We start from the raw sequence: 10,719 nt of genomic DNA on the forward strand, positions 1-10,719 counted from the left end.
AGATACTAACCTCACAGAATCACCAACAACCCTTGTCACCCTTGCTAATAGCATTATGCAAAAAACTAAACTAATGAGTCAGGAAGGAAGACTGTATTCCTTTTTGACTTCCAGTCACCCTTTCCAGGTCAGGTTCTACTCTTGAGTTTTTCTCAGCCTATAAGTAAATCTACTGCTTTCAAGAGAGGTTTGCCTTACAGTAGCTCTACGACTTGACTGTATAATCTGACTTAGAATGCTACTTGCTACTTGCAAAGTCATTCACTGGAGCCGGTGAATACGCGTACCCACTCTCTTATCTGCAAAAGCCAGAAGGGTTGAAGAGAAAAAACAGTAAGAAATACCATAGTTATCTATGACTTCTGCATGGGCTTGAAAAGAAAGGCAGGTTAATGGAAATCTTCTTTTTAACAAAACAGTGGAAACCAGCAGTACAGTTAGTCACAGCATAGTAAAAAGGTGACTGTATCCTGCCTCCCCATTTAGCCAAACGGTACTTTATTCAGGATAAGCTAGCCTATTCACAATCCCATCTTGCAACACAGCAGTTTGAGCAAAATTATTACACTTAGTTTTGAGGGACCCTGCACCTCACAGCTCAACGGCATACCTGGATTAGGGGGGTACCAAGAGCAGGAAAGCATGACTACCACAATACAGTTCTACCCACTGACAGCATGTACAGCCTTCTGGCTCTATCTAAAATCAATGATGACTTCAGATTAAAGCATTATTTCCTGCCTATATATAACAAAAGTTCTAACGCATAAGCATCTTTGCTCACTATTTCTGTTGATCAGATGTAGCTTAGAAACAGTACTTAGCAGTAGTAGTTTCAGAGTTGGCGGCCATGCAAGTCACAATAAAATCCACTCTCACCTTTCACTCCTCTTTTCTGACCACAGTAAATGCTGAATCTAATTTGTTTTATCAAACTCATCTACAATGCAGAAACCTCTGCCATCATCATACCATGCTTAGGAAACTTTTGTAACCATTCTTGCTCAAGCAAACCAAGTGGCTGGGACTTTGCCTAAGTAAAGTGAGAGTGAAGAATTCTGAATAGGGCCCTTACTGCATCAGGTAAAAATAAATCAAAGGTCATCTCTTGGCAGTAGAGCCTGAACTTATTCGTGCTTGAAGGCAGGTTATTATAGTGCACTGACCTTCACCTGACATCACTTAATGCTTCAGGCAAAACACCCATGTGTCTACAAACTGAAAAATGGGGACTTAAAATGTGAGTGCGAGACTTCTTGAATTTGCAAGACAACAAGAACAGCCAATTACAAAGTGCTGGCAAAGAAAACTGAATAGCTCCTCCAACACTGTGGACTTCAGCTGCTGCTTTAAACAGTCCCTATGCCACACGCAGAGCATGCAAGATCAGTGATGATCTTTAAAAAAATGTGACCAGGTTTTGTGTGTTTGGTTTTTTTTTAAATCAGAGTCTACTGCTGTTGTGCATACTGCTTAAAGTCAGAAAAGTAGGGTTTTATACAGTGACTTGCAATCTTCTACGTGAGTACTCACTGTTGGAGATAGGTGAACACTTGCTGAAAGGAATGCAACTTGAATGGTAATCCCTCTTTGGGCACTGCTTGACACTGTGTTTCCTGGTTAAGCATAAAATCTGTATGGTCTGAGTAAAAAGGAATTTTGAAAAGCCCAGAGTTTTGAAAAGCCCTTCTAATGCAACTTTAGGAAAACGGCAAAACAAAAAGCAGAAACAAACCAACCCTACCTTTCTGAACCCTCAATTGCCAGCAAGATACATTTGGAAACAGTTTCTCCCCCTCTTCCATTTCAAAGCAGTAGAAACAATCACAATTTAATCACAAGCAGCATGGTTCAAAAGAAGTCACATCAGTTTCTGTCCAATTCTAACAGTACGAAAGTAGCAAAGACATTTTAGTCCTTTCATGCCCTCATAATTCAAAACTGTAAATGGATTTTTTTCTTAGAATAATTATTAATTATTATTATTTAATTTTTAAACATGCTCACAAACTATGACTCTGCATTTAGTCCTGGTGTGATGAATTTGGCCAGCAACAAATACAGGCAGAAGGGACAGCTTTATGACAACTGATTAATCACAGCAGCATTGTCAGTGCCTAAGTAATAAATCTGAACCTGATCCTGCAAACTTGTAAACATTCCTATGAGAAAAAACAAAAGTACTCCAAACTCCTTAATGCCAATGTGAGCAAACCCCTGAACTGTGAGGAAAAAAAAGAAACAAACAAACAAAAGAGACAGTCTTTTTGATGTGCAATATGTATTAACAAGTACAAGCAATGTCTGAAGAAGTAAAGGAATATAAGAAATTACATTTTTAATGGCTGCTTATCACTACAAAAAAAAAAATCAAAACTGACATCCTGCCTTAACCCTCATGTTTCAACACATGAACATTATCTCCTGGACCATCGAAGCTGAACAATACTAATAGTTAATGGTTAACACACTCTATTCTTTTAAACCCTTATTCTTATGCTGTTCTAGTTAAGTGCTTAAATTCCACATACAGACCCAGAAGATCTGCAGGGTTTGCTTGCTGTTCCACACTCACTTGCTCAGTGAATGTAGCTCCATGGAACTACTGGAAAATGAGACAGAGCCTTCATTGCTGCCAGATTAAGAAATTGCATCCATTCCACATAATTTATCACCCTTTTGGGCAGCTTGTGTCATGGGATGTAATTTTATTGTAAATTATGCACAGTGGGATTGGACAGGCTCTTGCTTCTCTTTGCCAATCTGATAAGCAAAATCATTTCTTCTTTTTACTTTTGTAGAAAATAGATGTTTTAGATAAAAATAACCAAACAAAAATACAAGTATAATCTACAACCAACTAATAGCAGCCTGGTGTTACCAAGCCAGGACTACAGCAATCACCTTTACCATGGAAAAAAATCCAGGACATCTGAAAACTTTCCAAGTCAACATTTACTCTCAGATTATTGTCAACAATTTCGCTGAATTTGCCATTTAGAGATAGGTTTGTCCTTCCATGCACTTCTCTCGAGCTAATCCAAATGGAGTATCAGGGGAATCCACTTGATTCAGGATTACAGATTTTAGTCATAGGATATTCGAGTATCTAAGTGACGTTTTTCTCCTGGGGGAGTAGTATTCCACGCTGACACATATCCAAGTGCTGATCCAGCAAGGCCAGGCACAACAAATGTTTTTGACCAAGAAGCAGCTTTCATGAAGAAGGGCTTTTAAAAAGGGCTTCTTTATCCATCCTATTCCCAAAACAAGAGCAGAGAAAACACATTCCAAGTTGGGTATCATGACTCACATAGAAGGCAACGAGCAGGAAACCACACTACTTCTATGCACTGTTACAGACAGTATCCTCAGGCTCCCAGCAAACGCTTAACTTTGGACAGCCTTCTCCTCCTGTTCTTTTATCTCACTAAGCCATGCAGTCACAAAGGACAGACCTTGCCCCACCTCTTGGGCAAGCAAGGTCCAAGGTGTCACGTCAGCCCTGCTTCTACACTGACAGAGACGAATTTGGAAAGGTTCTGCTCACTACCAGCTTTCTCTGCTAAACTTCCTTCCTGTACAAGAAGAGGTCAATACAACCCTCAGACACAGATAAAGAAAGTTCAGAAGTTGAAGCTTCTGTTGTCACAACAGTTATCCCTTGAATTTAACAAAAAGGGAGTATTCTTCTCTTATTTATTGTAATATTTTAAGAAGTTTGGACTTAGGAAAAAAAGCACAATTTACAAAGTAAGCAAAGTGAAATCAACAAAAAAAAGAGTTTAAAAAGGTAGCTTTCTGAAGAACTGTATTTCTCTCTACACTTAATCACATGTAGCTATGTATAACTTGTGAGTTTATAGCAGTCTTAAAGGAAGGGAAATAAATATAGGATCACAGTTATGAACAAGCAGATCCTCTGCAAAGGGTTTAATTTTATCTATCAAGTCCTGTCATTGAAACATCATTTTTTTGGTACCCAGAGAGTCTCCCAAAGGCCCCAGTTCCAGGAACCGACTATATGACAAGCATAACTCCCATTAAAAGAATAAGTTACTAGCTCTTGTACTATCAAAGAAAAGACTGCAAACTCCAAGGGCTCCAAAACCATGAAGTCAAATATATTCATTTTAGCATTTCAGGATTTGTAAGCTAATCTAATGATTCTGGGGCAGACCCACCTCTTGATTCCTGAATGCTCCATGAGGTAGTACTGTACACTAACAAACTGCCACTGGACCACAAATGTAGCTTCTGTGACTCTGCTAAATGTCACCACCTGATCAGTAAAATTTACTTCCAGATCTCTGAAGCTTAGCCATTTCTTTCCACAAATTAGATGAAGACGTTAAATATACCCATGCTGATAAAGCCTCCCTCCCTGCTCCTTTTATAAATACATTATAACTTGTCAATTTGATTCTGCGTTCATCAAAATTCACAATTCTTATGTTGTAGGGCATTCCCTGTTCCTGGTGAAAGAGAATTTCATTTTGATTTCTGCTTCACAGACAGTTGTGCTGAAGTGATAATATGGAAAAATGTTTGAGGAAAGGAGGGCTCCACACTTTAGGCAGGGCTAAACTCCAAGATTGCAGTCATATCAACACTTGAAAATTTTCATGTTTAACACCAACTGATTAATGCAAACGAGGAATATGAGCCAATGCCTGAGAACAGTTGCATTCATGTGTTCTGTCAAGTCATTCTACCAGCAGAGAATGAGCTTTTACCACAGTTCAGACACAGCACTAGTCCCACTGGAGAAATAAAGAGCACTGCCAGCTTGTAAAACCAGGAGATACACAGAAGTAATTCCTTAAATGTGAATGCAAGCATATCAACAGATAGGCTTTAGAGAAATGCTGAAATGATGGTTTAAAATACCACTAAGATTTCATGGCTGAAACCAGTGGTCATTCTTTCCAATGACAAGAGCACATCACATGGGAATGCCTTGATCCGAAAGCCACTGAAGTTACTGATAACCTTTTCCTTGACTTTATTGGCCCTTAGATCAGAGCTTTAAAGAAAAGAGATAGTGGCTCTTGCACTTGCTGAGAAAAGACTCTACAGAACCAATGGAAAAAAGTCATTTTTTAAAATAAATTTTTCCATATAAGGAGTACGGAATCTTCCTGTGAAGGGAAATTCCAAAACCAGGACCAAAATAAATACTGAAGTGGGATGCCAAGTAGCAGCAGCACAGGACTGGTGTGAAACAGCCAACAAGCAAGTCCTTAAGCTGTAATTTTAAGAAACACAGTAATAAACCTATGAGACACATAATACATAATTTGTTTTTGTCCATATAGAATAGATATTTTTATTCCAGTGCCTTTTTTTTTTTTTAAGCATAAAGCACTTCGCATGCAAATTATCTTCAGGAAATTTAACAGCTGGCCAATATCCTGTAATTATCATACCTTGTTCAGAGATAAAGGAAATGGAGCAAGATGCCAATAAGACTTGATCAGCAGCACACAGCAGGTCAATGGTAGTGTTGAAAACAGAGGCCCACATTCCAGCAACTCACACATATATCACCTAACCAACAGATAAGGCTACTTTCCCTCACAAGGATCATATTGAGATCATATCAACATTGGAATATTTCTAATGCAAGAACAGTTCCTGCCAAGAAGCTCCACATTTAACGCTGGGTACTACCATTTGAAAAATGTGTAACGGATGTCTGTAGGTGGTGTTGACAAGTGCTGATTGTTTAACAGCAACCAAAATTATGAGCACTGACCCATCTCTGGGAATGCCATAACCCTGCAGGGCAAAGCTACACAAATTTGATGTGTGACATGATGCTCACAAGGTCCCAAGAGAAAAATGGGTGGGACAGAACGTTCCAGGAGGAGATAACCAAGTTGGTTTAAATTACAAAATTTGGACCTGTTATTGTCAACTAACACAAAGAACAAAACAAAACAAAAAAATAACCAAGCAACACTGAAGCACACAGTTTCAGCTATGCTCCCTTTACACAGAGGAAGATATGAAGCCAAATTCAGTGCCCATCAGATCACCCTGTTAATCAATCTTTTTTGTTTATATCTGCTTAATATCTCCCTAATTAATCTTCTAAATGAAGTACTAGAACATGTATTCTCCCCAAAAATCCAATATATATAAACAGAATTTTCTAGTGTAATGTACTATCCCGAATGCAAGAGAAGTTATTTAAATGCAAAACACACAATAATCCACTCTTACTTAACCTACTATAGATTAACAATGCAGTCATGTCCATTGATCGCATATTTAAACCACATATATTCATAACTGAATTAGCTTTATAATTACCTGATTCATCCTCCAAACTGCATTTATATCAGGTTAGGCTGCTTTCTGAAAACAAAAGAACTAATAACAGAACTGTATATGGGCCTACTTAAGGGAACAAGACTTTTCATAGAATACGTTCTCCAGCTAGCGCTATGACCATCGGAAGCGTTTCACAATTAAAAGCTACAAAATGCTTTGCCTATCTACAGTGGTAGAAGTGATACTATCAAGCTCCAAACTATTTAAGAAGCTGGTCTGATACAGTAAGTTTTCTGCTCTTATTTTTTTTCCTACTTGCAAAAAGTTAACAACCATCTAAAACCGAAGCCTGTTACGATAACGCAACACTACAGGGGACACAGTTAAAATTGCTTATGCATGGTTGACTTTGGAGTTTGCTGGTTTTTTAAGTGCTTAACCATCAAACCTTAAGTTTCTCTAACAGAACAACTCAAAGCCCATAGAAGTCTCTACACTAACTGCACTTAACTGTAGATGATAAACCCGAGCTTTAAAGTAAAAAAAATCCAAACAAAGTATCACTGCTAAGTGTCTGACTGGCACTTCTTCACCTCCATTTTCAGTACAACTGCCACTGTGAACGGTCTGAATATCACACATCTGATGTCATATCACAGAGAACTGAGACTACTACGTGGAAAACCAGCTTTTCTGCTGTCATTGTCTGCACAGAATCACATACTCAGGCCAATCAAGTCTTCAAGATGATTCTGTTCATTTTTGGTTTGCTTTCAGGCTTCGTTTAATGCTTGTTTGCCTAGCACAGTTATCCAGTTTGTTCTACAGCAAAACCAAAGGTTTTATACTGCGATCATAAAACTCATCAGTGCCTATCAGCAACCTAATTAATTTTCTGCAGTTAAATCTGCTGGAGCTCTGAATGAACCTGTTGTATGAAGTGTGAAAAGACAGAAATCTTGCACTATGCAACACCTCCAAGTGCTTCTGAGAGTTAGAGTCAGGAAACAGAAGTTGCTTCTTCAATTCCAGTGGAGCTGTTTCAAATTAGAGTCATCACCAGCAAGACCTGGGATTAGCCCTGCTGCTAAATAAAACCTGACAAGCTACATTCAGGGCACAATTATGACAAATAATCCATGTTTCCTACCTACATTCAGTTTGAAGGGCTCTATATGATAACCCAAACCAGCTGACCTCTTACTTCTAACTGTGCTAAAAATTCTCATTTTACAGTACTTTTCTCCTTTGAAAGGTAGTCTCTCCTCCTAGTCTACTTAACTCCATTGTCTCACTAGATTCCCTGGGAGAGAGATGATGGAAAAGAAAGCATCAAGAATTACAGCTGTCTAATGAATTTCAGCAGCATCAAGTTTCATTTTAAACCCTTGATGATACTGAATGGGTGGAAATCACATCAACCAGTAGATTACTACTAATGTTACACCAGAAAGGAGTCCGAGTTGGCAAGCTACAGCTTGATAGATCAAGTTGGTAAGAGTGCATTGGCAGTTCCACAAACAGCACTAAACTCAGACAAACTTGGGCTATTTTCAGTTCCTGCTCTTGCCACAGAAGACAGGAAAAACATGCACAGCAGATTGACAGAATATTAAGAGCCCATTAGGTGACTATTTCATCCATGGCATTATACCCTTGTATTGAGCTACTAACAACTAGTTACTTAGATAGTGGGTTCTGATTAAAAAAATAAACCACACTGATTCATCAACAGATGACCACACAGTGAGTTACAAATACTTCTATTACTTTTGTTGGCTATTCACATAATTGATGTGCTGACTTAAATCTGTCATCTCTGCTAGTAGACATCATCATGCCGCTACGTAACCCACGTTGTTCTGAAATCTTGAATATAACTCTTAGTTTTGCTGATCCCTTGATTAAAAAAATATAAAAGAATGAAAAAATACAGAAAAAGGTGATGACATTGGCAAGAGATACGGAAGAACGCCCATACAAGAACTGACTAAAAAGTGAAGAATTCTTTACCTTGAAATAAGGGATAGCTGATGATGACAGATAACAAAAGAATACAGTCCTGAAATAGCACAAAGATAGCGAGTAGAGTACAAGTATAATTCATTTTATAAGGACTGAACAGTATCAGGCAGTAGACTTAAAAGAAGCAAAAGGAATTCGTTTTTCCACACAACATATTAACCTGTGGAACTCACTGCTGCCAGGTTTTCTAAACTGGTCATGCTTCTAGCACAAAAAAAACATTTGGACAAATTAATGGCAAGCGTGTCAAGGGCTATTAAACACACAAGTGTAGACACACTGACAGCTGAAAAAATGTAAAGCTATAGCTGGAAGAGAAAAGGTATTCTGAGCTTTCCCTCTGCTACGGCGTGCACCCCTGTAGCCTGACAACTGAACACGAACAGCTCAGGTGTGGCTAGAATTTAAGCGCAGGAGAGAGCGTAACAAAGACAGAAGCAGGAGAGCGTGAAGAGAAACCCCAACGCAGTTCATGCTTTGCACACTGCGCTTATATAGACCAAAAGATCTGGCCCAAAACAAGAACAATTGCGACACACATTCTTCGTGAGGAAAGTTATTCACTTCTTTTACTCTCTCATAGGAACTGCTGGATTCAGCTCAGGCTACGTGCAGTTACTGCTTCTGGTGGGACACCGAGGCAAAACGAAGCAGCTCCTTACACACCCTCTGGATGCAGCCCCTGGAAACCGAGCGTGCAAGGAAAGCAGCTTTGAAATGGCTACTTACACAGCCAAAACCAGGCAAAAACACGAGGCGCAGGAATCTCGCAGAGCGGACCAGAAAGCTCCCTCAGCCAGGAGAGAGCGAAAGCTCCTCGGGCCACGGCTCTGAACGCAACCCAGACTAGAGCAGCCCTCACCGCGGCCTCGCAGCTCCGGCCATCCCCAGAGGCCGGTCTCCGAGCCGCCCCGAGGCACTGCCCGCACACCCCAGCCGCACCGGCACCGCCGCCCGGACGCCCTCTCCCCGCTCCCCCCGGCAAGGCGCCGAGCCCGCCCGCCCGCTCGCCGCCCACCTGGCGCGGGGCTCCCTCCTCACGGCGCTGCCGCCGCGGGGGCGGCCGGGCCTTGCCTCACCGCGCCGCGCCGCTCCGTGCCGGCGTCCCTCGCGGCGCACGTCCCGTCCGGTCGCCCCACGACGAGGCGCTCTCCGTGCGGCGGGGGCGAGAGGGCTGGCACCCCCGCAGCCTCCGGCGCATGGAAGGCGGCGCCCCCTCCGCCGGGAATGCCGGAGCGCGGCTGCAGGGCGCCCCGCAGGACCCGAGGCAGGTTCCCGGCGGCTCCGGGGCTGAGGGACAGCCTCTCCCCTCGCTCCCGCCTGCCTCCCGCGCAACGGGAACGGCGGCGCGCTGCCCGCCCCTGCTGCCACCTGGCGGCCGCGCCGCCCAGCGGCGCCCCGCGGAGCCGGCCGGGGCGCGCCCGGGTGAGGCGCGCAGCCGCCCCGGCCCGCCCGTCCTCCCTCTCTCCCTCCCTCCCTCCCGCGGTCGGGCTGCCCGCCGGGCCGGCGCTGCAGCGTTCGGCCCCACTGTCCCCCCGGGCTCGGGCAAGCCGACGAGGCGGGAGGTCGGCCGCCGCCCGAAGGAGCCGGGGGCAGGCGGAGGGGAACCGCACCTTCCAGCGGCGCCGGTGCGCGGACGTGCGAGGGGGAAGGCGGCGCCGGTGGCCGTGCCGCGTGGCCCCTCCGCTGACCCCCGCGCTCCCGCCCGTGTCCGCCCACGCACGGTAGTAACGGCATTTAGAAGATGTCAGGGAAGCAAAGCCTGCCCGGCCAGGAGCCATCGGCCGGTATCGCTGGGCTGGCCAGCGCACCCACGCGCGCAGAGTAACGCCTCTGCAGCGAGCGCCCGGGACAGGTGCCGGCTGCCGGGGCTGCACAGGCCCCGGGACTTCCCCCGGGCGGCACTTATAGAGCCATTCTGCACGTCTACAGTATATGTAATAACAGTATATTATACTCTATAATTTTTCAGTTCCTACAGCCTTACGCTGTTTGTGATGAGGGCACTAATGCACGCTGTACTGCCACCCTCAGACACTGCAAGAAAACATGAGAGAGACAACTGCCATCTTCCTGCTCACTGGCTGGATGAAAGACCACCTGCTTCTAGCAAAAATACTCACAACTAGAAGATAATGCGTGATTCCTGCCAGTATTTGCCCGAAAGTCTGAGATTTGAAACCAAGCCAGTAACAGCGATACACAGGCACTGTGAAAAGCCAACCACAGACAAGCATATATGAGGAGGATCTTTTCTTGATAACTTTTGAGTCAGCATCTGAGGAAAAAATTGGATTTGTCTCTGTTCCTGCTTTATATTAAGTGTACTGGACCTAAGATCCCTAAGGGCATTTTTATTGAACAGTGCAATAAAGTGTCCAGCATGAGCTCTAAACCTTAGAACCAGATAGTCGC

General features: G+C 43.3%; 1 protein-coding gene across 9 annotated transcripts in view; it reads right to left on the bottom strand.

Annotated features, from left to right (window-relative positions):
• Nucleotides 1-9,714, bottom strand: part of THSD4 (thrombospondin type 1 domain containing 4) — a 348,910-nt gene extending 339,196 nt beyond the window's left edge. For 2 of the 9 annotated variants that reach the window (XM_072870146.1, XM_072870150.1), the window contains exon 1: nt 9,384-9,714. The gene's annotated coding sequence lies outside the window, so the exon portion shown is untranslated. Of the gene's footprint in view, nt 1-2,904; nt 3,258-6,318; nt 6,364-9,033; nt 9,247-9,322 lie in introns of those variants that run through there. The other 7 variants (XM_072870142.1, XM_072870145.1, XM_072870144.1 and 4 more) reach the window with 6 other exon arrangements.
• Nucleotides 9,715-10,719: the final 1,005 nt, after the last annotated feature.

Source organism: Ciconia boyciana, chromosome 8, assembly GCF_034638445.1.
Source record: "Ciconia boyciana chromosome 8, ASM3463844v1, whole genome shotgun sequence".
Lineage (NCBI taxonomy): Eukaryota > Metazoa > Chordata > Aves > Ciconiiformes > Ciconiidae > Ciconia > Ciconia boyciana.